The sequence below is a fragment of the Doryrhamphus excisus genome, chromosome 7 (genome assembly GCF_030265055.1).
Source record: "Doryrhamphus excisus isolate RoL2022-K1 chromosome 7, RoL_Dexc_1.0, whole genome shotgun sequence".
Taxonomy (NCBI): Eukaryota; Metazoa; Chordata; class Actinopteri; order Syngnathiformes; family Syngnathidae; genus Doryrhamphus; species Doryrhamphus excisus.
Window position 1 is genome coordinate 6,657,801 of NC_080472.1, and position 27,502 is coordinate 6,685,302.

The 27,502-nt window shown below is 46.2% G+C and overlaps 1 protein-coding gene across 7 annotated transcripts in view; it reads left to right on the top strand.

Moving 5' to 3' along the window:
- Nucleotides 1–27,502, top strand: part of LOC131131914 (seizure protein 6-like) — a 101,043-nt gene that overhangs the window by 18,560 nt on the left and 54,981 nt on the right. The window contains exon 1 of one of the 7 annotated variants that reach the window (XM_058076954.1): nucleotides 9,806–11,986. The exons of the other annotated variants lie outside the window; for them this stretch is intronic. The gene's annotated coding sequence lies outside the window, so the exon portion shown is untranslated. Of the gene's footprint in view, nucleotides 1–9,805; nucleotides 11,987–27,502 lie in introns of those variants that run through there. 7 annotated transcript variants of the gene reach the window in all.

The following is a 27,502-nucleotide window of genomic DNA, read 5'->3' on the forward strand; positions in this document are numbered from 1 at the left end:
TGGCGACGGAGAGCTGGCTCATTGTCACGGCTTCCATCTGTCAGAGCGGCGAGATGCCTTTTGAAAAGAAAACTGCTGCTTAAAGAATGGATTACTGAGCAGAGAACAGCTGCAGCTTGGCTGGACTGCAGCATTGATTGCTGGGCTGCAGCTTTTTGTGTTGAAGGCGGCCCACGGACATCTTTCAGAATTGGTGTGCCGTGTAATAATCAGGGGTGTACCGTCATCAGCAGCCTGATATCATGGTATTATGGATGAATTATGGCATCTTAGGAGAAATCGGATAACATGAAAAGTAGTTCAGATTCCCGCTAATTAGCGCTGAGCACCTGTACATATATTTTCTATATCCATAATACAAACATTACGGGTACCCCATGGTCGGGAAAAGCACGGGTGGAGCCGCTGCTACGGCTGGTGAGTGCAGATGGCAAAGTCCTATTCGGCATCCGTGAACTAAACCTTCACTTTGGCAAACATCCTGACATTTATTGTGGAATGCGTGTTCCTACCCCCCCCCCCCCCCCATCCTCCCCCCGTGCAATGAAATACAGAAAGCTGACATTTAAGGGCAAACACGGCAAATAACATTCAACAGCGGCTGCATCATTGTGCTGCAACCGCAGTCGGCATGTCAACTATCCGTGCCATCATTTGGTGCTTCCGCTAAAGAAGGAGTCAATCACAGCTGTGGCCACGCCCCTCTAGGAAGTGTGAGAGACCGGCTCATAGTGCTTCCACCTGTGCTGCTACCGTGTCCCCTCAGTCTTTTCCCATCGCCTCCCTGGGAGTGTTGTACAACTCTAGTTGTGCTGTGTGAGTGGGGGGCCATGACAGTGTTCCTATGGGAAGCTGGTAGACTGAAGCCATAGTGTCACCATATTATCTAAGCCGCCCATCCAGATTGCCAGTACTGATACCGATATACCGATATACCGATATACCGATATACCGATATACCGATATACCGATATACCGATACCGATACTTTCACATTTTTCAAGATCATCAAATGATTCCTGCTGCTGATTTTAATGTGCACAGTCATTTACAGCATTTAAGTTGTTGTCCATTTAGGATGTGCGGTTAATTCTATAATTCTCATGGTTAATTAGTTCATTTGTTAATTAGTTCATGAGTTCATTTCCCCAAGCAGGATTCATCAGTGAATGGAATATTTTGGTAGTTTATGGTAGTTGGGGCATAGAAAACCTCTTTATGACTTTACTGGAGCCCTGTAGACACTTAATAACACCCCTATAGTCACCTTTACACTCCCATTGCAACTCTTAGCTGCAGGGATAGCTAGCAAGCTTGCGAGTAAGCAAGCTAACCAGTTAGCCCCAACTGTATTTATTCTAAACTTAAGAAGCTAAAAACTTCCATACGGAAGTTCCATACACTTCCGTACGGAATAGGAGGAGAACATGTCTCCACTCATGCAGAGTTAAGCTAATGTCATGTAAGCTAACGTCTCATTAGTACATATGACTTGTACTTATACATACTTCTATACGTACATACTTTTACTAATAGTCAACCACCAAGCGGCCATCATGGATTCTTTCTTTCCTTCGTGAAACAGGCTGATGGTGCAAAGGATGACTGGAGATGCATTTTCTCTGATTGTCAAAGTAATTACGGGAATTATTAGATAACGTTTACATCCTTCTTTGCCTTCTTATTGGACCCCGACATCACTTCCCAAACACGCTCATCGGCTTGTCAGGAAGAGATGAGCTTGAGTCCACAAAGCGTGTCAGTGTGTGTGTGCGTGTGTCAGTGTGTGTGTCAGTGTGTGTGTCACTGTGCGTGTGTCAGTGTGCGTATGTGTGTGTCAGTATGTGCATGTTGGTGTGTGTGTGTGTCAGTGTGTGTGCGTCAGTGAGTGTGTGTGCGTCAGTGAGTGTGTGTGTGTCAGTGTGCATGTGCATGTGTGTGTTGGGATGAAATGTGAATTATGAAGGCAAACAGAGGCGGTAAGAGCGATTCTTGCCAAGGACACGGCCTTTAGCGCAGCACGGCCACGGCGGAGGGAGAGCAGGACAAATGTTTGATATCAATTTAATGCTCCCTCGTGTGATTGTCTTCACGGCAAACTTTAAAGGTCACGCTTTAAATGGAGACAAAGCGCTTGAACTACGAAAGGGGGGGGGGGGTGATTCTCCACAACATCGTGCGCTAATCATGTTATGAAATCAAATCTATGATGCAAATGATGAGGACGCTAAATCCATAACTAGATTGGCCTGCTATTAGCCATGCACACGCTCATGGCGTGCAGGTGTCAGCGTTTGCATAATACCATAAATATTTGCTGACTAACTCTTCCCATCAATGATAAGTTGTCAACATGCGGCCATGAAGATTGAATCACAAACGGCTAACGACGTTAGCTCATGACCTAACGCCATGGCGGGGTACGATCCCATGATACTGATATCTGATATCGTTTCATTTGTAAGAAGTGTCTTCACTGAGTCGGTCTCTCGGAGATTGCATGTGGAAGAAATGCAAACCTACCGTGTCTTAGCGTCTGGTTTGTCTGCTAACTCCTCCCACACATCTCCACTAATCCCCGCCCCCCCATCCTTTAATGAGCACATTTACTGTCATTTCATACGGGCAGCCTATTGGGCACGCCCTGCTGAGTTCATGTAAACGTACTCCGAGACACGTCGACGTGGCGATCATTTGTTGATGTGTTGCGTACTGCCATGCGACGTATTCCGACCTCAGGTTCGCTACTTGGGAAGAGGACCCAGTGGGTGCAGGCTCGATTCCCTCCCCCGGTGTAATCATTCACCTTAGTTACTTTTTGCTCCCCAACGTTCTCCGCACAGTCAGTTGATTCAGGACATGCTGGCTTTCAATCAGGCCTTTCCTAAAACTCCCTCATCATCTGGAAGTCCGTCTTCTCTCGCTTCTTCTTGGCATTGAAAATGAATGGAACAAATCTCCAAATAAGAAGACACAATAATAATAATCCATGGTGTATGGATTATTATTATTTTCACATTGTATGCCCCAATGTGATGAATGAATTCCTGCAAAGTAGGATTCCGTATCCTTAAATCCAATATTCCCGTACTTGGAGCATAGAAAACCTGTTTACAGCCTTCCAAGTACGATCATTTTTTTTAATGTGTTAGAGCCCTCCAGACATGAAATAACACCCCTATAGTCACCTTTTCACTCCTATTAGCCAATATAGCAGACATTAGAAGTCGAAAGACTCTCACATATCAGTATTGGGAGACTTCCTCCACTTCCTGTTTTACTTCCATTATGTGTGCAGGACGTCCTGCTGGGGGGCTATTGTCTCATCAGTGGAATTACTGCCACCTGCTGGTCACCACCAATCATGACTATCACCTGTTTGAATGCCTGATGTGTATTTTTAGCTCATTTAGGCATCGTGATGCTTGAAAGTGGTGAGGCATGATTGGATGCGGAAAAACACTCTACCTTTTTAGCATCTTCTGCCATCTCCATTCAATGGAGAAGTGACATTTCCAAACAATAATCTGACATGTTGGCTATTTTTCCACACAAAGGCTGTGCTGTCCGATGCAGATGGAAATCTTATTCCATGAAATCCCTTCAGTACGCTGGCAGAAGCTTTCCTTGCGTGGCGCTCAGGTGAACGATGCCCTAATTGTGGTGCACTGTTTTTAAAAGGCAATTCAAACACAGCCACCAATTTAGCTGATAAAGATGAGCAGCACAAACACGGGACTTGATTTAGTCAAAAGGAAAAAAGCTGAATTTTAATAGCCGGCAACCTTGGGGAAGGCGAAGATAAGGAATACATTTCTCTTCTAATCAAACAGCAGTACTTGTGTGTGTTTTCATCAAGACGCTGGGAGTCAAAGGGAAAGGCTGAGGAGCGCTGCTGAAATAACGATGCTATTGTTACACTCCACAAAGTACAAAGAGAGCCCTTTGCTTTCCAAACCCATTATTTCGTCAAATCAGGAACGTGCACGCGTTGCTGAATAGAAGTTTCCAAATCCACATGGAGGAAGTAGAACAAGTTTGACAAGAAAGGCAGAGAAAGACAAGAGATGGAAAAGACGTAGCAAGCGACGCGCCAGGGATGGTTTCTTTCTGCTTTTTCCTGATTAAGGAGTCGAAAATCAGATTAATCACAGTTAATATGGGGATTAAGACGAGATTTGAACTTTTAAGGAAACGTTATGTTTATGCTAGCCTCCCCGCCTTCACCCGCCCACACCAACGGATTGTATGGGTCCTCGCTCCATTCATGCCGTTGTTCTATGGAACACAACAAGCCGTGCGCCATACGGTAACCAGAGGTTGCACACCAACCGAGGCTGTGGCATACATTTTGGATGTAAACTGAAAAAAACATGCTAACCGAGGCGTATGCAACCAAGGTGGACACTAACCCAGGTCTCGCTCGTTTGTTATGCCAAGTGCTTGACAATAACTGAGACCAAGTATGATAAGCAGGATGAGGAGGGGCGGTACAAACGGCCAGATGATTCCTTTTTTAAATGAGGATGTTTGAGTCCGTCCAAAGTCGTCAATGTCGGGCGTGTCCAAGTGACTTCCCCGGTGAGGGGGGACGTCTTGTCAAGGATGCAGCCAGAGAAAGAAAGCAATGAATGTGGCTGTGCAGCACCAGGCTCCTGTGCAATTACCTTCTGTAAATGAAGCGGTGAGTCCTGTGAGCGCCTCACCTGAGGTGTGGGTGGTTCGCACATGCATCGTGTCAACAAAGCAGCACAGGCCCTATTTGGGAGGTGTGAGGCTGTTTACCTTTGTTGCCGTGTGGATTGATGAGGCGGCAGAGGCAGAGGCAGGGGCATGATGTGAATAGTAGGGAGAATTACTGTGGAAGGAGGTGTTTCTCCTCGGAGGCGGCTAACTGAGTTTGACAAAGCTGCTTCGGCTGAGAGGCTGCAGGGAGGACGGCTGGCCGGGCTCCAGGAGCGCCGGCTGTTCGTGCGGATGCACAGTTAAAGGTAGTGACGAAACATAATGAACCGGCAGCAGGGGAGAGACAGCTCGCCATAACATTGTTTAAATCAAGCTGTACAGTGTGGGTATGTGTGTGTGTGCGTGTGTGTGTGTGTGTGTCCTGCCAGTCAACACACATCCCTCTCTTCCAATATTCCTCATCCTCTAAGGGGAAATATGATGACGAATTGTGTGAATTCGGTTGGACCAACATTTCGATTGGGATTCGTGTAGTGAATAACATTTGATGAAGATTGTCCCATTCAGCCGGCGTGGGGGTGCCCAGGTTTTTGCCATACGTGGACCCGTACTTACGAAGGTCAGGGTGAGCGGCCATATGGAGAATCCATAAGATATTCCAGGGTAGCCGACCACAACATAAGTTAGACATTCCTGAAGCGTGGAGCAGCTTTATCGGTCCCAGGCCTACCGTATTTTCCTTCTTGCCCCCATCCCCCCCTCCCCCTCCGCTTGCCACGGTCAACTGGGACGTAGCTCATGATGAGACATGAAGTCAAAGCAGCGGACGACCTCATATTGCGGGATCAGGATCATGCGCCAAGCCCCCCTTTTAAATAAACAGACACACGGCAGGTACTTTATGATCCGTATTAGCATGCAGCAGCGTCGCCATGTCCTCTGAGCGTCGTCCAATCCTGCCAGAAGAACTGTAAAACAAGACAACCTTCCCAAGAGGAGGTCTCAGCAAAAGGTTACTTGTTCCAGTCGCATGTGACGTAAATGCATCCGTTTAGTTGGCGATGGTAGCCCCCGCTTAAAGAAGCCGGCATACGGCTGAAAGTTCGCCGGAAACTTGAGGTTGTGGAAATGAATAAGAAGCAGACTTTTCTGTGGTTGGAGCACGAAGCCCCCCAGCTATTTCATGGATTGCATGTAACCCCCCCACCCCCCATGATTGCCCCCAGGATGAATGTGATGAATGTGCGCTACAAGCCAGGCGTACGCGTCCACACTAGGTTTTGTTATGAGTAGAAGGCGAGGGCCAGTCCTAACGAACTGGAGGTTTGGAACAGCATCTCGCTGGGTGGATTCGGCGCCACTGTGCCAAACATCCGTTGGCCTTAAACTGCCTGCAGCGGAGCTTTCGGGTTGGCAGCATTGTGGCCAATGGCTGACGTAAGGAAACAAGCGAAGGAAGACGGCAGGCTAGGACAGCGGGCGTGTTCATCCTGTGGGATCGTCTCGCTGATTTCCCTTCAGCGCTTGCGGCCGGCCTTGCGAGCCACTGGGCAGGTTTCAAGGGCTCTCATTACTGTTGTGTCCGTGTAAAGCTGTTCACTGCCGCCTAAAGCTGTCTGCACAAGAGCCCCAAACTGAGAGCTGCAGCAGGGATGATGAATAACCTCGTCTCGGATGCAGATGGCTCCTGCAGGGGGTCTCCCCCCGGGAAGACTCAGCTGGGTTAGGACCGCATGTTGACGGGCGGATCTTTGCAGAATAACATACGGCAAGGTGGAGCCGTCTGGAACGGGCTGCAGAGCGAGCACGTCTCCACACGTGAAGGACGGGATCGATAAAAGCAGCCGAGGGTAGCTGTTTCAACACGCATCTTATCCGTTGTGGTGATGTACCACTCCAAAGAAAACCTCCCTGTGCATCTCGCAATACTCAAAGGTACAATTATTTTTTATCACTCATTAAAAAATAACACATCCTGGCTCAATAAAAGAGCTCATGGCGCCGTTGTGTGCGCTGGACATGCATCACTGAGCAAACAAGCACCGCGTCCTTGCTACACACAGAAAACACGGCGTGAATTCAACACACTGCGTCTCTTCTACGCTTCCCTTTCTCAGCAGGAAGTGCCAGGATGTGTCCGTCGCTGCTTCTCAATGTGCTGCCTTCATCATTCTCGTGTGCGACACGTCTGTTAGCATAGGCTAGCTGGACGAAGGACATGAAGGACATGAGGAGTGTGTGTGTGTGTGTGTGTGTGTGTGTGAACATGGACGCTACGTAGCTCTTCACTGGACTATTGAATCATATGTAATTATCTTTATGGCCACTTATATTATTTATGGCCAAGTGTGAATTATGGTATGATACCAAGTACTTTCATGGCCTGTAACTAATACTAATCATTAGTATTTAGTATGGTACATTCAAAGTTGACCTTTTATCAAAGGGGGAGATTATTTAAGGTGTATGTGTACCGCAGTACACACAAATACTCCAATTTACTCCAATCTAAATCTACAGTACACATTCATTTGATGAGACGAGATTGGGAATGGCGACCTGAGATTGGAACATGAAGTAAAATAAAAACCATACTAGTATATAAAATACTAGTATATGTTGTCATCTACTCATATCGTGTCTGCTATGTGGTACTCCGTGTGTATGTGGGCGGCCCCGCCTCTATCTATCATCACCAATTCAGACTTTTTGTTCTGGTTTGATCGTTTAGGTTTTTTTCTACCAAATAAATGTGAGGTTAAAGTGAAAGCGTCCAGGAAGTGTTTCCGTGTCTTTATGGAAGTGTGATCTCCGTATCGTGGTTGTGAAAAGGAAGTCAATATTCTCCACATGATTCCAGGTTGGAGACGACACTGAAAGAGGGAAAGACTTCTGCCTTCTGAGTTCCTCTCTTTTTTACTTTGAGAAGTGATGAAGATTTTAAATCCATAAAGTTGGACCAGCTTGAGGTCCAAAACCTTGCAGCAAAAGCAAGGTCAGGTGGGGCAGAGGATGCCCATGAGCAGCGTTCCTTAACAAAACACCGTCGTGGTTTCTCCACGGCTGAGGTCTTCCCACGAGGTCCACGATCCCGGCTCAGGTCACAGCAGAAGACTTTGTGGAGGAGGCAGGGAACTCCAACACGTCTTTCACAGTCTACGATACTAGAAGCAGCAGCCACGTTTACATCCCAAAGGAATCTTTCCGAATGACCTTTCCACGGTATCCATGGAAAGAAATATTCCAATCTCCGGTCTACATGCGCCGCGAGAATCAAACAGAATAGTCCATGTGGCATGCCCAGTAAAATGTGAACATCAACATCACGTGATACCGACTTCCCCGACTTTTTCTTTCTCTTCTTGGAATAACCGTCCGGCCTTGAAATTTAGTTTGCATCAAAACAAACTTTCCATAGCCGTCCAGTGCCGATTGCTGGCCTCCATTTTAAAAACTGAAGAACGTCTGGAGCTGCGGTTTACGCCATATCTGATCATGCGCTAGAAGAACACACCCGGGATAAAATTAAACAGGAAAAGATTCTAATTATTGCTAATATTTTATAATTGTTTTATGTAGATTGTTTTATATGTTTTGCTTTTTTGTGGCTTTTCTCTGAGTACTCCGCTCCCCCCATTCCAAAAACTTCATTAGCTTCATTGGCCACTCCAAATTGTCCATAGGTATGAATGTGGGTGGGAATAGTTGTTTGTCTATATGTGCCCTGTGATTGGCTGGCCACCAGTCCAGGGTAGACCCCGTCTAAAGACAGCTGAGCTGGGATAGGCTCCAGCATACCACCACCCTAATGAGGATAGGTGGTATAGAAAATGGATGGATGGACATCATTAGCTAGGGTACCTATCTTCTGACCAATGCATTGCATGGTAAATGGGGGGGGGGCTTAAATAGCAATCTGTCCTTGATTGTGGCGAAGTGACTCCAGACTCCACCGTGATAAGTGAATTTTCCTGAATGAGGATTCCTTATTTCTAAATGAAATATTTCCGTAGTTGGAGCATAAAAGCTGGCTATAACATTCTAAATCTGCTTTTTAACATTATTAAATATGAAATAACACCCCTTTAGTCATATAGTTAGTTATAGTTAGTTAATATAGTTAGCCAACATAGTAGATGTAATACCAAGCACTAAGACCAAAACTCGTTTGCTGCTGTCCAGTCGTTCCTCGTTTATCACGGTTAATTGGCACCCATGATGAAGAAATTTGCATGTTGTAAGATTCAACGTTAATGAATGGAATATTTGAGCATAGAAACCTATTGTCAAACTTAATGACTAAGTTATAAATCCTTATTGGCGCTCTAACGAGGTGTTGTGACAGCCCTACAGACGCAGCATCCCGGTTTACGGTGGGGGGGCGGGTCGTTCTGAAGCTAGGGAAGTGAGGAGAAAGCCCCGCCCATCATCACCTGCTGCGCATGAATTGAAATATCCCGAGCAGCAGCAACCCTGAGACGAGGGTGATAATTCAGGCCAGCCATAAATAAATCTTCATCCCGAGCAGCGGGATGGACTCAGGAGGACGTACGCTGGATGTCACTTTGATTGAGGGGGCTTGGGGGTGGCTGGTAATAGAGTGTGCACGTTTGACGAGGGCCTCCAGGGTCACGTGTCTTTGAGTCCTGCCCTTTAAATAATCCTCGCCCCGCCGGTCCTGACCGCCCTGGCTTGGTCGTCGTTCCAGGTACAGCTAATCAGAGACACCGGCATCGGGTCCAAGCGCTGGGCCCTGAATAAAACATGAAGTGGAAAAAATGTAATCAAGGGAGGGCATCGGCGGCTGTGTCGGGCTGCCGGTACCCCCCACCACCCGTGATTCACCACACGTGTCCTCATACTAATGACAAGCCTAAAAGGAGGCAGAGGGCAACCTCTTCTCATAATCAAAGTGTTTTTATTCATGACATGTCTATTAATTAGTTTGGAATAGTCAGCACTATACGCTCAGGAGAATTCAAATTGGCTGAAGAGGATTTGCCCTTTCTCAGGCGAGCCAATGAGTTCTTGGCAGGCAGTGAGGGGACGGGGGGGTGTCCATGAGGAGACAAGGAGAGGGAAAGGGGAGGCGTCCTTCTGTCTGTCTCTCCGTGTGCGTTGTGGTCGTGTGTCTGTCAGAGTGACTCATCCAGCCAACCAATCACGTCGCTGCGGTGATGCTGCTGACTGTACATGGTCTCACAGGCTGCACAACACGGCCGCGCTTCTAGGAAACACCCCCACCTCGCCAGACAGCTCCAACAATATGCGGTGCAAATAAAAAGTGAATGTTCTACACTCAACATAGCGACATAGTTAGCGACAGAAACACGCTTGTTGGCTCAATTACAGACGCTAAAATGCCCAAAGAGGTGGAAAATAACACAATTCCTGATTCCATTGGTCTCTCCTGGCTCCAGGCTGATTAGTACTGGGAATGTTATTGCCTCTCTGGAGCCTCTCATCCTGCTTCTTTGCTATCGGAAAACCCATCAACCGTCACACAATTCCAAAGCGTTTTAATGTGGGTGAAAAAAACGAGCATTTGTTTGCTCTTATCTTCAACGAGGAAGACGGAGGAACCAGCAGTCTACATATGTAGCAGTAGCCCCGCCCCTCCAGGAAGTGAAAGTTAAGCTTGTGTGAGTGAGAACACATCTGTTGTGTGCCATCAGTCGGATGTACGGATGGGTTCCTTTCACATTGGAGCCGCTACTGGACGGTCCCGTGTTGGGTCCACCAGCTTCATGTTGATAGTTCTTCTGGTTCTCCTGAGGGGCGTCTCCCCCCCTGTCAAGCTGCGTAGCATGATGTGGTACCGTTTGGATTTTATGTGAATTGGTGCTGAGTGGTACCCACAAGATTCAGGTGGTGTCTATTAAAATGCAGAATTTGGTACGCACCCATAGTCGTATGTAAGTGTTGTGCAACTCTTGATTGTGCTGTCCGAGCCTTCTGAGAAGCTCCTAGATGAAACGTATAGGCGCGGTGACAATGATAATAATGTACTGTAACTGTTTGATATAGTTTTTATGCTAGTTGCCCTTCCATTTGTAAAGTAGAAATCTAATCTTGGTGGGGGGGGGCGTTGGCCAGGAACCAAACACGCATTAGGAGGAGCAACGTGTTCCACGACTCCATCACGGCTCCATGACTTCATTATTTGTTAGTACATTTTGCAAAGTGCAAACGCAACGCAACTTTTACATTTTCTATTTGTGCTTGTGTAGGTTCACACTATTAGTGTCCCGATGTGAGTGGGACTGCTTGTTCACAATACTTAGGATTCCTTCAGGAGATCATGGTTAAGGAAAGCTCATTGACTTCACTGATGGATCTTAGCATTCATTCTGGGATGTTGGGATGTTTACACTTTTTGCAACTTTTCGGAATATTTCAATGTATCCAAGTTGGTCTTCTAGTCGAGTTTATTTATGTAGCCCTTTGTCACAGAAGGGCCTCGAAGGGCTACACAAGGACAGCAATGAACAACAACAACAATAATAATAATAATACGGGCATGCACTTGGGTCTCACCAAGAAACACAGCTTTCTGATAGGACGTTTTCATTGTTCCCAATACTAAAAGTATTTGTTCCAATACCACATTCGGGTACCCGAATACCCTTAATACGTATGTATAAAGTAAATAGAGATAACATTAGTCCAGTTGGTAGATGAAGTCAGTCTGCCGATGTCCTTGGGATGATCGTCAGAGCCCCAAAAGCCCCAAAAAGAGAAGGCTCTAGAGCCCCCATATTTCTTTCTGGCTCTTGGGATTGTCAAAAGACCGGCGTGTTGTGAGCGTAGGTTTCTAGACGGAGCATAGGGTACACCTAGGTTGGGGTTTGGCAACCCGTGGCTCTGGAGCCCCAAGTGGCTCTTTGGCGCCGCCCTAGTGGCTCCCTGAAGCTTTTTGAAAAATGTTTGAAAATGGGAAAAAGGGGAGTGAAATATGTTTTTAGTTTTAATATGGTTTCTGTAAGAGGACAAACATTCTTAACGTTTTCCTATGCTGTAAAAACGTGTAGAGTAAATATTAAAGTTCAACAGTTCTGTCAAGGAAGATTTGCGTCATAGCCTGCGACACACGTTTCTATCAAGCAGGGCGGGATGCCAGGCAGGTGCCTGTTGTAAACAAACCGGTACCGGTGATGGATTCCAAAGGGAAAAAGAGAAAAATAACTGAGGAGAACAGAGGATTAAACGTTTCTTGGACCCAATCATTTGCATTCATCTTACATGCCCGATGTTCAGAAGCTGACCAGTCATGTCCGAAAACAGAAGTCACATTAAACGGGTAAGAACACAATCCTGTCATAGGCACATATTTAGTTTAAAAGTGGCTGTTTTTCTAAAGTGATTTCTGATTTTGCTCAGTATATATTTGGAATGACACTTAGGGGTATTATTGTGTTTTGTTGCTCGGGTCCGAGTGTTACAGGCATTTGCCATGGGCAGCTATGTAGGGTGGACTTTAATGAACTTCGAACCAGGAAGTTTGTCCGGTGTGAAATGCCTCGGGGCTGGAATGTTTAAATAAAGTTGGTTGGAAGCAACAAGTAACATTTTCCTTCTCTGCTCAAGTCAGGTCGCCCTTACTACATTTCGGAGCTGAATAACACTGACAAGTTAACACGTTGGTTAGCTAGATACTTTATTAATCTATCTACCTGACAAGTTAACACCAGGATAGCTACGTTGGTTAGGTAGATACTTTATTCATCTATCTACCTACTTACCTACCTGACAGGTTAACACCACTATAGCTACGTTGGTTGCGTGTCAAATATAAATCCAACTTAAACTGTATTAAACTGTAAACTGTATTAATTAGGTTTTATATACTTTAGGCTGCTGTTTTATTTTTTATAAATGCGGACTGTGTTTTATTGCACTGTGTTTGTTGCCCAGATAAGGGGCACGTTATGCATGTTCCATTTTGTTGTTTTTTTCGAAACCTCAAAATAAAAATGACATCAGAAATCGGATTTCTTTATTGCATTTCTTTAATTTCATCAAAGCAATGAATTTATTAATATTGTAATGAAGTTAAACTTGAGGCGGCATGTACAACAGAGTAGTCACGTGGTGAGTCATTCCCTAATCATGAAGGCTCATTATGTATTTGGAGCCAACTTAGTCATTTTGATAATAGGCTAATGTAGCTAATATAGATACATACAGCATGCGTTGCCGTCATTAGAAGGCTTATATAAGGCTTTGAATTTTTTGCGGCTCCAGACATATTTGTTTTTTGGTCCAATATGGCTCTTTCAACATTTTGGGTTGCCGACCCCTGACCTATGTAGGTCAACCAGATAGGAAGGTGCCAACCATGTGATATTGTAGACCAGTAACAAAACCTTAAAGTCCCATTTTAAATGAACCAGGAGCCAGGAAAGGTTGGCTAGTATTGGAGAAATATGGCCAAATGTGCATGTCCTTGTAAGAAGTCATGCTGCAGCATTTTGTAGTAAGTTCCAGGACATCCAATGTTTGATATCGATGAGACACGTCAGTCCCGTGGGTCAGTTAGCTTTAGTGGCACATATAGCTGAGTGCCGTCTGCATAACATTCGTTTTCTACCGCTTATCCTCACGAGGGTCGCACAGGGTGCTTGGAGCCTATCCCAGCTGTCTTCGGGTGAGAGGCGGGTTACACCCTGGACTGGTCGTCGGCATAACAGTGAAAGCTAATCTTACGTTAGCCCAGCGGCAGCATGGAAATATTGAACAGAAGAGGGCAGAGCACTGATCCTTGTGGAACTCCACAGGTGACACCACAGCACTCAGGGGTGACGTTATCGCAAACGACATGATGCGTCCGATCCAGGAGAGGAAAGCGATACATTTATAGCTTTAATGGTTGTTTTGTTTCTTGTTTCCTTGAATATTTCAACTTTTTGCTACTACTTGAAAATGACTTTATTCTTCATATTTGGACTTTATTTTTGTAAAATTCCTGCTGTTTTGGGGATTTCTGTTTCTGTGTGAAAAAGGCCTTGCTGGTCTAAATCTTTGTACGTAGCCCAAAGCCAAGACGAAATGGACGCCTGTGAGTTAAGTGTAGTTGGATGAGTAATGAGGCTACGGGAATATTTGAAAGACAGATAGCACTTCCTGATATGTCACCTGGGTGGATTAATGTCTGACCCGGCGACGCCCCCCTCGAGACAAAAGAGGATGAATGTGTGGTGGTATTTGAGGACTACCGATACAACCCGGGCCGCTGTCGTATTTCTCACCCCGACGGGGATCATGAGACGTACAAAGCAGACCTGCCGTATCGACATTTGTCAAGACATCATCAACAGTGATATTTTAGTCACGCTGGATGACGAAACAAGAGACTAATTGTTGGCTAATTTCCATTTCATACTCCCAATGTGAAATCAGCCAGGCACGCCGAGCACGGCTTCCTCAACATGCAACAACGGTCTGGCTGGCTGCGTACAGCAAATTATCTTTCCCCGGGCTTAATTATTCATTAGGCAAACATAATTAATTTAAGAAGCTACTCTCGCAGGAAAGGTTTGAAATAAAGGCCGAGACGGACAGCTTTACGCTTCCTGATTAAGCAAGAAGCTGCAACGGTTTTAGACGATATTGCCAACAGGTTATTAAAAACGGTGTGGGAATATATGAGGAGCTGTTCCGCTGCGTACTTTACATCACTTCACATCGTTCCGATAATTAGGCATCTGCTTTCTTTGTCCGGCCTCCACTTGAGCTCATCATTTAGCCACGCTCTCGCCGGGAGAAGAAAACCTTCTCCTCTCAGCCGTGGCATCTCCGGGTCCCTCACATTCCTCCCCAAAAGCGGGCTAATTAGCCACAGACAGCAACTTTGCCCTCTGTTGTCCTCCCTCATCATACGCCCCCCCCCCCCCTTTCAGGACTCCGAGCTAAGCATCTGAGCGAGACGGCGCAGCGCTTTGATCTGTTTTCTCTTCTGCCGGCTCTCAGATGTATGGCGGCTTTGTCTTGGCTAACAATTCCGCAGGGAGGCCAGACAAAGAGCAAACATTGTAAAAGTGCCTTTTGAGATCTGGCTTTGGGCTCCATTCACGGGCTGACCCTCCTTACTGTCACCACGCCTCCAAGATCACCAGGCTGTTTCTCCTGTCATCGTCGGGATTAGATCATCATCACCATCACACCACAGCGTCCTTCAGGCACCCCGACCATCCCATCACCATGGGAACAACTTGTGTGAGGCGGATTTCACGTCAAGAATTGTTAGCAGGAAGTCAAAAGTCAGAAAACAAAAAGAGAACAAATATTAGCGAGAGATGGAAAAAAGACAAATGAACAGGAAGGAGAAGCTTGACAAACCTTTAGGATGCCTCGGGGGTTTGCCTTCATCTTCTTTAAATCACCTTGACTTGATGGAGCAGCACACCTTGGCTGGAGCCTTCTTCATTCACTGTAGGACTGGCTGGGTCTGTAGGACTGGCTGGGTCCGTAGGACTGGCTGGGTCCGTAGGACTGGCTGGGACCGTAGCACTGGCTGGGACCGTAGGACTGGCTGGGACCGTAGGACTGGCTGGGACCGTAGGACTGGCTGGGACCGCAGGACTGGTGGGGACCGTAGGACTGGTGGGGACCCTAGGACTGGTGGGGACCGTAGGACTGGCTGGGACCAGCTGGGACCGTAGGACTGGCTGGGACAGTAGGACCTCCTCCATCTCACTCCATCCAGCTTCTTCTGAATGACTCGACCAGTACCACGGGTGGTTACTAACAGGGTTAGTTAGCTAGTACCACGGTTAGTTACCAGGAGGGCTGGTTAGCTAGTACCACGGTTAGTTACTAGGAGGGCTGGTTAGCTAGTACCACGGTTAGTTACTAGGAGGGCTGGTTAGCTAGTACCACAGTTAGTTACTAACAGGGCTGGTTAGCTAGTACCACAGGTGGTTACTCACATGGCTGGTTAGCTAGTACCACGTTTGGTTACTAGGGGGGCTGGTTAGCTAGTACCACGGTTAGTTACCAGGGGGGCTGGTTAGCTAGTACCACAGGTGGTTACTCACATGGCTGGTTAGCTAGTACCACATTTGGTTACTAGGAGGGCTGGTTAGCTAGTACCACAGTTAGTTACCAGGGGGGCTGGTTAGCTAGTACCACAGGTGGTTACTAACAGGGCTGGTTAGCTAGTACCACGGTTGGTTACTAGGAGGGCTGGTTAGTTGTGGGGTAGTTGAGGTGATTGATTTCCCTTGTGAGGAGAAAGCTAGCAGTAACATCACCCCGTTGGAAGGCGGCCTTTTGGTGGCTTTTATATCAAGAGAAGGACCAAATAATAATATCTTGGTTGTGGGAAATGTTCATGTAATTCCACAGCCGTGAGGAGCAGTGGGATGGTTAAGCTTTCAAAGTGCTTCTATTGGTTTTCTCTCACTGTTTAACTCACAAGATTTGCAAGCTGATGTTTTTTTTAGTTTCTATTCTTAGGCAGACATGCCACCGGGGGGGCTCTGGGCTTTTATTTTGATCACATAGATATATATTCTGATTTTTCCAGTAATAACCTGCTCCTCCCCATTTGTTCAACTGGCAGCAGGACTCCCTGTAGACGCAAGTGGAGTCACAGAGAAGAAAGCCAAAAGGGAAATGTACAGGAAGCTAACATTTTCAGCATTTGGTTTATTGAAAAAAGGTTACTACCTGGCAACCTAAGACAGAAAAAGCCCGAGTCCACTCATTAAAGCATTGTTAACCTCTAAGTCAGGTAATCCATCCTGCCATTTTATCCTCACTAGGGTGGGGGGGGGGGGGGTGCTGGAGCCTATCCCAGCTGTGAGACGGGGTAAACCCTGGACCGGTGGCCGGCCAATGGCAGGGCACCTATAGACAAACCTAAGCCCCATACCGATCAACCCGGGAGGCCACCGGAGTACCAGGAGAAAACCCCCACACGAACCCAAGTCTTCCTCATCACCTGACTGTGTAGCCTACATCCAAACCACTCATCCACCAAATAGTTGGTGATTTTTCACTCCTATTGAAATCTATTGAGTTCATTTTCATTCTTACGGCGGGTGAGGTGAGGTTCATGGCTGGTGAGGCACCAACTAGAATTCAGTGGAAGCCATCTTCTACATTTGAGATTTCATCAGCTTGAAACCAGACTATTTCCATTTTGACATCCAAAAACCAAAATAGTGAATTGGATCATTGATCAACAATTAATTGATTTGTTGCTGCAGCTCTAGTTGAATCTTAAAAGGATAAGGTTCTGGTTCGTGGGTATGACGTTATCATAAAATGGATGGCCCCCCTAAACATTCATATCTATAAATACGGATTTCTTCTTGTTGCTGGTTCCGTCCTGACCGCACGCCACCCGTGACCCCCGCGTCGTGGTGTGAAGGTGCCACTCATAAGGAGATGATCCATTTTGCATGTAAACATATGCGGAGTGCAGGCTGTGAAATTGACTTTGGAGTGTGAAATGAGAGGCAGCGCTCACTGGCGACAACTCTGATGTGTTTGGGGGCAGGGAAAGCCAACTGCAATTCAATTAATTCCCTTGATCATCTAAAGCAAGTGTGATAGGGTGTGACTGGGGGGGGGCGGTGTGACAGCCACTTACATACGTCTTTGATTTATTTGTTCATTAGGAAGTTTCTTTGCACATCTCTTATCAATGTCTGCTCTCGCTCAATGAGCAAGGCGAGTATGAGGTCATCCATTTTAGCGTCAAATAAAACCAAAGTGCCGCGTATGCTAACTGCTGATGAGAGCCGCGTTCCCGGCCAGCACAGTGTGGCAAGGCGGTCCAAAGTGGATTAGAAAGGAAATAGTTTCTGGTGTGTGCGAGGATGGAGGGAGGCTGGTGAAATGCCACGAGGATTAAGTCAGAGCGGATATTGTGTGGCTGCAGAGGCAGACCGTCTTACAGTTGCTGCTTCTCAATAATAGAAATGTCAAGAAGTGAAAACAGGGCTGAGGTGGATGTTCCGACTACAAGCTTTGGAAATCACACAGCAGCGGAGAATTCATCATCTCTGCTTCCCACACGTATCATTTTGTCAAAATGGCATTAACTTTCACTCTGGAGGAAATTCACTTTTTGACAGAGAGATCTTTGTCTGGGAAGCATAAAATAGCACTGATACATTCTCAGTACGCTCCGCTCATGTTGAATTCACCAAGAGCCACCAAAACACTACATTGACTTGGTGAATTTGGGACGGTCCATCCGGTAGCCGTATCGGCTTCCAAACTGTCCGATACCACCTGTGGCCATATCAGATTCTCAGATGACCTGTGTCTGCACTTGAAAGGGCAAGTCCTGGGAACACAGGACATGTGGTCACCATACTTGAAGCACTCTTCAAGGCTAGTCGTTGGACTAGCCTGTGTTGGTGGGTCGTTTCTTGGTTTTCAACATGTCATTTTCAGCTGGTGGCATACAGCAGCTTTAAGTTGGGAAGAAGGAAACATGGAAACTTTTTCAGGTCCAAATGTTGAAGTAGTTCATGCTTTTGTCCACACAGAAGCGTTTTCAGGTCCAAAGGTTGAAGTAGTTCATGCTTTCGTCCACATGGAAACGTTTTCAGGTCCAAATGTTGAAGTAGTTCATGCTTTCGTCCACACAGGAGTGTTTTCTGGTCCAAAGGCTGTAGTAGTTTATGCTTTCGTCCACACGGAAACGTTTTCAGGTCCCAATGTTGAAGTAGTTCATGCTTTTATCCACACAGAAGCGTTTTCTGGTCCAAAGGTTGAAGTAGTTCATGCGGTTGACCAAGTGTGTGATGAGCAGTGGATGGATGCCCTTCATGTCAGTCATGTGACACATGTCGTGGTGATGATGGATGATGTCTCGGACGTACGGGCCACCACTGCTCTAAACATTCACACACGTTGATTGTGTTTTCGTAGAAATGTAGAACATAGAAGCTTAGGCTTTCATTCTGTTGCTCAGACTGATGATTTTTCACAGAACAATTAAGAAACATAATCTTGTAACGATAATGATGTTGTACGTGATAAATAAAATCTGAAATGGATATCTCAAGGAGATTTTGGAAAGCATGTGCAGATATGCTAAGAAGATCTCGAGATAGAATATGTTAGTACCACTATTGTCCCATTTAGCATCACGTATCATGTATCTACAAACTATAGATCTATAAATGTCAGCCTTGTCATACAGCTGAGAAAACACATGATTCATATCAGTGGAACACTTTGCTTCCCCATCGTTTTTATTTTCCAAATATTTCAACTTGCTTCACAAACAACCTCTCTAAATTACCTTTTGAGATTATTATGACTTTATTCCATTTTTTCCTTTTATTCCATTTATTCCCTTTATTAATATTTTTACTTTTTCTCCCAACCTAATTCCTCAAAAATTGCTTCATTTTTTGTTTCTTCCTAAGACAGCTTTATAAAGAAAAGATGCTTTTCTTTAATACTTTGCCTTGATGAGACACGATTGTTCCTCATAATAATTTAAAAAACTTGACTTTTTTCCCCTAATATTTTGCCCATTCCCCTCCCATCTGCAATGAATGGTTCCTCTCAACCTTTCCTCCAGAAGTAACCAACCAACCAACAAGCAAGCAAACAAAGGTTGTGTGTCAGATTTCCTTTTTCCCAGTCGCTCCTCTGCTCCTTCTTCCGGGAGGGGAAGATTAACTCCTTTTTACTCCCAGAAAGACACACAAACCAAGCCTGTTTTCCTCAGGACAAAGGAGGCGTCAGAAGTTCCAATCATTCCAGCCTTTTGGGGCAAGACGTGTGTCTGCGAGGCCGTCCGCTCAGCAACCAACAGCGCCATGGCTGCCTGTTTTCAGTCTAAACGGTGTGAAGTCGGTCATTACCCACGTCCATGCTGTGCCGGTCACTCCCACAACATCTGGGAATGTTGCCTGCCACATCTTCCCTGTGAAGTTTCTTCAGCCTCCACCTTCCATCTCCCCCGGTGGGAACGTTCTTTCAAACGTGCCATTTGTAACCTAGTGTACTCTCCAGGCATCGGCGCTCCTTTTCCTGCTCACAACGCGTGTTGTTTCACTCATGCCGCATCATCCTTAACAGCCATGTGCGGATAAACAATTGGGTTTGCTGTCATAAACATTAAAAACAACCTTGCCAGAGGAGAAAGCCTTCCTCATATCCAGTTTCATGCTTTATTTTGTAATGTTTTATCTCTCCCCAAGCGATCACTTTGTCAGCATCGGTAATGCCCATAAATCCTACTGTGGAGGAGATTAGTGTGTGAGAAGTGCTGCCGCGTGCAGTAATTAAAATTCTGCCGGATGGCCGGGGTTTCTCCTGCCGTCATCTCCTCTAAACATCACTGTCTGTCCGTCCGTCTCCATCTCTCATCGTCCCGTCGTCCCTCCTGGTGATCTTCATCAAGGACTGCGCCTCAGTGGATGAGGGCCTCCTCGGGTCATGCTGCTTTGGCCAATTTAAAGCACCGTAGCTGGATTACGCTTCTGGTTGCCATTTTGTTAGTTAGCTAATTGGACGGCTAATTGCTTCAAGACCCGATTCAGTCTGAATTCATGGAATATTTCAACAGGACTTGGGACTTTCTGAATATGCTTTTTAACACAATTAGAGCCCTGTAGACATGAAATAACACCCCTATAGTGCATGGCAAGGAGATCCAACCTTAGATGTTTTCCACAATCATGATCCTTCAATGGAAGAATGGAGCTTCAGGCTGTGCAGGGGCGTCAAACAGCAGCCGGCGATGTGGAGGTGTTGTTGGGGGGGGGGGCTTTGTCCAGTGGAGGACATTCGGGGAAGACGGACTAGGAAATAATTTAATCATCATCATCATCATTGTTCCACACGGGTCTCTCCTGATGGCTTGGCTAATAAAAATGTTCAAAGTGATGCGTTCAGGCGGCTCACTCTGTATTTGTGTGGCTCTGGTGGCAGTCCTAATGAAGCGATTTGATGTGGACGGATCCAGCCACAACAGTCTGACGTTAGACCATCCGTCTAAAATGTGTTTGTGGAAAAAGAAGACAAATGACTTTTGCCTGAGATTGCCTTCCCGGCACACGTGCATTTTATGACACCGCAGCTCATATCTTGACAATTGCATTCAATCACAAGGAGAATGAAAAACATGCCGCATCTCGCTGCAGCATCAGCACTATGCAAAGTCTGCTCTCTTCTTCTTCGTCACGCCGCTCCATCCTACTCTTCCTCTGCAGGAGACACGCGGCCGCCACACGCTTGTCATTGTCAGAAATATACTTTGCTACGTTGTTTTCATTCCTCCTTTATGTAAGCAGATAAATCTCATTGAGATTAAATCCTCTTAAGTGTGACCTGGCCAAGACAGCAGCAGGCGCTAAAGTTCGATTAAAAAAAAAAGAAAAAAAAGAGTACATTGGCAAGTGTATTATAAATTTAATCCATTATTATATTTGTTGTTGTTGTTATTTTTTTATTAAGCCCAATCATTTCAAATAACTTGAAATTCTCCAAACGTAATAAGTTCAGGTAAGTTTAATTAATTTGGCATTTTGCAAATCCTTCCATGCAAAGGGAGCATCGCGCATCGGCGACTCATTTGGGAAATATCAGGTGCTCTAGTGGCTCGTTTTGCTTTTTCTTTGGCTTGTTGCAGCCTAGCAGTGATGAGGTCACAAGCAGCAGAGTGCTCTGATGCCGTTTTCACTTTCACTTTCTCAAAAAGAAAAACCAGGATGTGAAAACGGGACCCGTCCTAGGAAAACAGGACACTTTGGTCACCGTAGTCTGCATGATGATAATGTACAGTCATTACTTTGACATGTCTTGTAAAGATGGGAGTTTGTGGAAAGATTTTATTGACTACTCCCCATTTTTGTCACGCCTCGCCCCAAATGTCATCCTTCCATCGGCTTTATTTCCTCGTTTTGTTTACGGCCCGGGTGACCTTTTGCAGGCCATAAAACAAAGTCTTTACAGTCTGGTAGGGTAATCGGCCCACCACTTATTTCCCCCTTGGAGAGAAACATGACCTAAACTTCCTGTCCTCCGCTATCAGCCGTCTTTTATCAGTAAAAGACGCTGCATGCTGACATCAAGTCCCTGCTGATAAGCGCTCGCGTGTCACAGACCCGTTGACGCGTTTCCACGTCCGCCAACTTGTACCGCATGTCAGGGAGCAGAAATGAGTGCTGGGATTGTGGGCAGCTCCGGGACGGATTCGGGGGACGTGATGGCCGATGATGGCGCCATTGCAGAGAGAGTATCATCGCGATGCACGTGCACGTGCAGACACGGACCCATCAAGCCGCCATCAGCGCTGGCAGTGCGGGCCGGCAGAGAGTTGACCTCTACTCCACGACCACTTAGCTCCCGGCTTTGGGAAATGCCACAGGAGAATCCCAAATCCCGGGAGAGTCTAATTAGTTCCAAAAGTCAAGGAGGGGAAATTGTAAATACAGTTCAGCTTTGAAAGGCAAAAAAACGCCCCAGAGGCTGCACGCGTCTAAAACTCAACAAGTCCCAGCCAACGTCGTTCAGGACATTAGCGTACGGCGTCCGCCCCCAGCCTCAAGTCCGCCTGCTTCTACGTTCAACAGGAGCATCAGCGTCTGTCTGAAATGGTCATCAGCTTAAAGGAACTTTCGCATTTCATCCATGCGGCATAATCCTGTCACACGTGAACACACTTTTCCCTTCTCTGTGTTGTAAAGGTATACAAACAGGTAAAAGGAGGCAGGCAACAAGGCTGAAAAACAGTCAAAAAGACGCCCCCCCTTCTTTGTAAAATGAGGTAAAAGTCATGTCCATTCTTTTTTCTTAGTAGTCTAGATAATGTTCATTAAGCTGGGATAGGCTCCAGCACCCCCGCGACCCTCATGAGAATAGGCGGTAGAAAATGAATGAATGAATGAATCATGTTTATTAACATTGTTGGATGTCAGATCTTGGATTCATAGAATGTTCCTGACCTTCTGGTTTACGATGAATTTCTTCTGGATTTCTTATTACAGGCTTAAGCTGAATGAGATGCTTTTATGCAACAAAAATATATTTTTTTTGAGGGGGGGGGGGGTGAAACACGCACATGGGTGAGTTTTGCCAAGAATAAAAACAAAAATGATGATTGGACTTGACCAGTCCCAATTGCCCTCAGTGGGGTTGGGGGCAGCAGCTTCATCTGTGCTTTGGAATTATATTATATTTATTTTGAATTCTCTGGCCCATACGAGGGAATTATGACATCACACGATACATTAACGTCACAACAAAAATAGCTTTTTGATAGACCAGATCAGCCGTACTGTGTGGGCGGGCAAATCAAGCGCTCCTTTTCTCGTAACTTCCCCTGAATTCACTTGGACTCAAACGCTCGGAGCGTGTGCATGAATACAGCACACCTTGTTGGACCACAGCACCCCCCAATACTTTGGTTTAAAAAACATATGGTTCATCTGTAGCGTTTGCTAATATTGGTCCCTCATCTCACCAGTTGGAATTCCATTTTGTAGTGATTTAGCTGCCCCCCCATCCCCCCCTCCACCTCCATGGGATTTTGCATAACCTCTTTGAGCAGCCACGCGTTAAGGTCGCTGTCCTTTAAACCTGACGCTTGGCAGTGCTCGCAGCTATGATGCGTCGGGCTGCTTTGCTTACTCACCCCCCCGTCACACCCACTCCCCCAGGCTCCCCACGGAGAGGAGCTGACAGGTAGTGGGTGTCGGGAGGATGCGGCTCGTCGGCAGCTGACGTTTTAACAAGGTTTAAAGAGGCAGTTTCAAGTATTTAAAGGCGCACCATGGGAGTCTCCTCGGGCGTTTTTAGCTGCAAAATCTTTCGCCATGAAATATAAACCCCGGGTGCTCCCGTGCATGCATGCCGGTGTGGATTTAATTGTCAATACAATGTGATTGAAAATTAAATGTTCAACTTTAAATGTTGCCGGCACATTTAATAAGTAAAGCCAAGAAAGGATTGAAACCGTGCTAGTGATTCTACATCTTTCATGGCCTCCACCAACCTTCCAAAATTCTCCTGGTGACCACACTGGACAGCTCTTTCTCACAGGAGACCCATCTTCTCCAACAGCAATGTGGACCACACAAACGCCCCCTCCGCCAACCTTCTCCTGTCCCCTGGGCTGCTACGCTCCAAGATTTAAGGGATTAGAGCAGGCTCGTATTTTCCATGGTGCTACAGACCGCTTAACCCTGAGCTACTGTGCCCCCCCTCTTCCCCCCATCAGATTAACCAGACATCGTACACATTTCTCACTTTTACTTTGCCGGCGTAAGCAGACGCTCCCACGGTGTACCCTGAAGTGTGATTGGAGAGCGTTGAAACGCTGGGACCCCCCACTACCCACCAACGTGCGCTGGGGTCCATCGTGAGCCCCCGGTAATCCCTCACCGCCTCGTGGTTCCAATTTCACGGTTTGGCTGTACCAAAGGTGTTCAAACTTGTATTAATTAAAGCTGCCGTTTGACAGCGGGCAAGCATGCTCGTGGAAGCAAAGTCTACCACTTCCACACGCTTGATGGAGAATTTAGCAACAATCAATGAAGTCACATACAAATGTAAGATTTAGGAGATGTGATGCTATGTAGTGCTCTCCACCGGCCACTAGGTGTCAGTCACTTTACTGTGTTGGAGGTCCCTTGAGCAAAGGAAAGATGCATCGTCAATGAAAGACGTTATGAGATGATCGTCATCCAAGCCCTCCAGGTGACTCCTCACTTAATTAGCGGCGGCTTTGGCATTACAGGAGGCGGCGGCTGCTCTGATGGACGGGTCCGTCCATCTGTGTGATTGTGGAGGACATGATGGAGTAGAGACCCTCATGCAATCCATCTTGAAGGCATGCGGCGGCTTTTATGACATAAGTCTGTCCGACTTCATCTGTTTTGCAGTAATAGCTAAATCCTTTCAGTCCCAGTGTCAAAGGGCAAACATATTCCATATGGGCAAATATGCCTTTATTAACTACGGATGAAAAGGCCAGAAGAAAACAAATCAGCGTAGGCGTGATTGAAGAGATTGAGTCTCTTTTCTTCAGCTCCGTGACAACAAAGGAATCCTGGTGGATTTGTTTCCCTTTCTTAACGTCCTTGGAACTCCAAAGGCAATTCCACGTGCTTTAAGTGGACCAGCGCGGCAGCCTGGCAAGTGGAAAATGAAAAATGGCAGATAAGACTTTGGATGGGCTTCGAAGAAGCAGAGAAATGAGAAAACTGCATGGAACGTGGGAGGTGTCTCTCGGCGATGATGACAGGATGCTTAGTCGGATGCTTAGTCGGATGCTTAGTCGGATGCTTAGTCGGATGCTTCGTCGGATGCTTCGTCGGATGCCTAGTCGGATGCTTCGTAGGTTGCTTAGTCGGATGTCGAGGATGACATCCGACATTGATGTCCTTGTGCTAATCTTAGCACCGTATTCACAACACCCTAACCCCCCCCCCCCCCCCCCCCCCCCCCCGGTGCCGTTTCGTTCGTAGGAAAAATTATTTTCCTTTCGGTTTTTGTTTGATATTTTTATATTTAATTAAGACTTTATTCCCATCCTATTTTGGCTTTTTTTCCCTTTATTTAGTTTTTTCCTCACAATAATGAGTCTATTCTGATAAAACTGCTTTGTTTAGAATATACCTGTCTTCATATTTGGACTTCACTCTTACAACTATCCTCACGAGGGTCGCGTGCGTGCTGGAGCCTATCCCAGCTGTTACAAATGTAGCCCTGATTTGTCAACTCTGCAATATTTGCATTTTGCATCAAACCAGACGTTTAAATTGCCAGTAAGACCATAGACGGAGCGTTTTGCGTTGAGACGTCCTGCTGGTGCTCCAAGAAGCGAAGCCAAAGGGCCTGACGTCTCCATCCGTGCCGGCGCCACGAAGCCTACATATGCGGAGCCGCATGTAACACAGGCGAGAAGTGATAAAGGCTGACATTTGTGATAAATGCACTGACCATAAACTGTCAAATCAGAGCAGAGCCTGGCCGCCGGTTGCTCCTGGTTACGCTTTGCACTCTCTCGCTGGCCCGTGTAACTCCCCTTCAGCGTGGCCGCCATGTTGGACGCGCGCGGTCAGAGTCGGCCTTGACAGGAGCCGCAGTGAGTCACACGGGGGCCCGAGGCATCGGCAGCCATGTTAGTCATCTTTTCCACCACACCTATTTGACTGACCCGTTTGCGTCCTCACGTCCTCCGTCGCGGTCGCTGCGCTTTTAAAGAGAGAAAGGGCGTGGATGACGCGGGTCGGCCGCAATCTGCCGGCAGAGCGTCTTCATGTCTTATTCATGCGGCCAGTTTATCACCCGCTGACAACTTGTCACTCTCCCTTAGTCTTTTGTCCTTTTAAAAACACCCTGAATTATTCAAGCCTGCTTCATGCATGATACCGCCGCTGTCAGCCCGCATCAGCTGGAAAACAGATAAGAGGGAAGTTTTTGGGTCATGTTTGGGGAAGCAGCCGCAGGCTCCCTGATAAATGTTGATAAATGCTGATAAATGCTGATAAGCTTTTTTGGTTGTAATCATCGTAATGCCGTATGGATCACCTTCTATCAACTTGATCGGGATTTTACTTGACTTGACTTAACAGTTTACCTTATAATCATTGGCTGCCAACCTCAAGGTCAAACCATAATCCCTTGTTTAGTCCCGTGTGGTAAAAATCACATCTGGAATACAGGAAGTGAACAAATGTAATGCAACAGATGGGGGCAGGTGTAGGATCTAATGAGCTTTGCTTTTGGAATTGTGGATCCAGTTATGTCAAGTAGTTCATTGTAACATCAAGAAAATAAACCATTAGCATTAGCATTAGCATAGCACTTCATTGGTTCCAGACCCAGCCGTGATATTGGCCTTCCCTGACAGAGGGTTCAGTATTAATCAATGGAATATTTTGGTAGTCAGAGCTTAAACCGTTTAGGACTTTCTAAATGCAGGTTTAAATTATTAGAGCCCCGTAGACCTGAAATAACACCCCTATAGGCACTTTTACACTCATGTTATTCTTTGTTTACACATTGCTCAGGCTACAGGATTACTGCAGGGACATTACTGACCGCTAGCATAGCGTAGAATTGAGCTAACCAGTTAGCCTCTCCGATTAACTTATTCTAAGCTAAATGTTTGATATCAGGATACAGAATAATGACTGAGTTATATCAGCAGTAAACGTGATATCGGGATACGGAGTAATGACTGAGTTATGTCAGCAGTAAACGTGATATCAGGATACAGAATAATGACTGAGTTATGTCAGCAGTAAATGTGTGATATCAGGATGAGGAATAATGAGAGTTATGTCAGCAGTAAATGTGTGTTATCAGGATGCGGAATAATGACTGAGTTATGTCAGCAGTAAACATGATATCAGGATGCGGAATAATGACAGTTATATTAGCAGTAAACGTGTGATATCAGGATGCGGAATAATGAGAGTTATGTCAGCAGTAAACGTGTGATATCAGGATACGGAATAATGACTGAGTTATGTCAGCAGTAAACGTGTGATATCAGGATACGGAATAATGGCCGAGTTATGTCAGCAGTAAACGTGTGATATCAGGATACGGAATAACGACTGAGTTATGTCAGCAGTAAACGTGATATCAGGATACGGAATAATGAGTATGCGTTATGTCATCAGACAGTAGAAATGGTGTTGTGTACATTTGTAGAAGGCGTTGATGACCAACAGGAAGTGTACGCCACTGATGTAGATGACACAGCCATGTACAGACTGCAGTCAATCACCACATGCTGAATGCGTATGGGGTAGGCTCCAGCATCCCCTGCCACCCTAATGATGGCATGATGACGGAAGCAGGATGGAAACGAAGGGCTGGATGC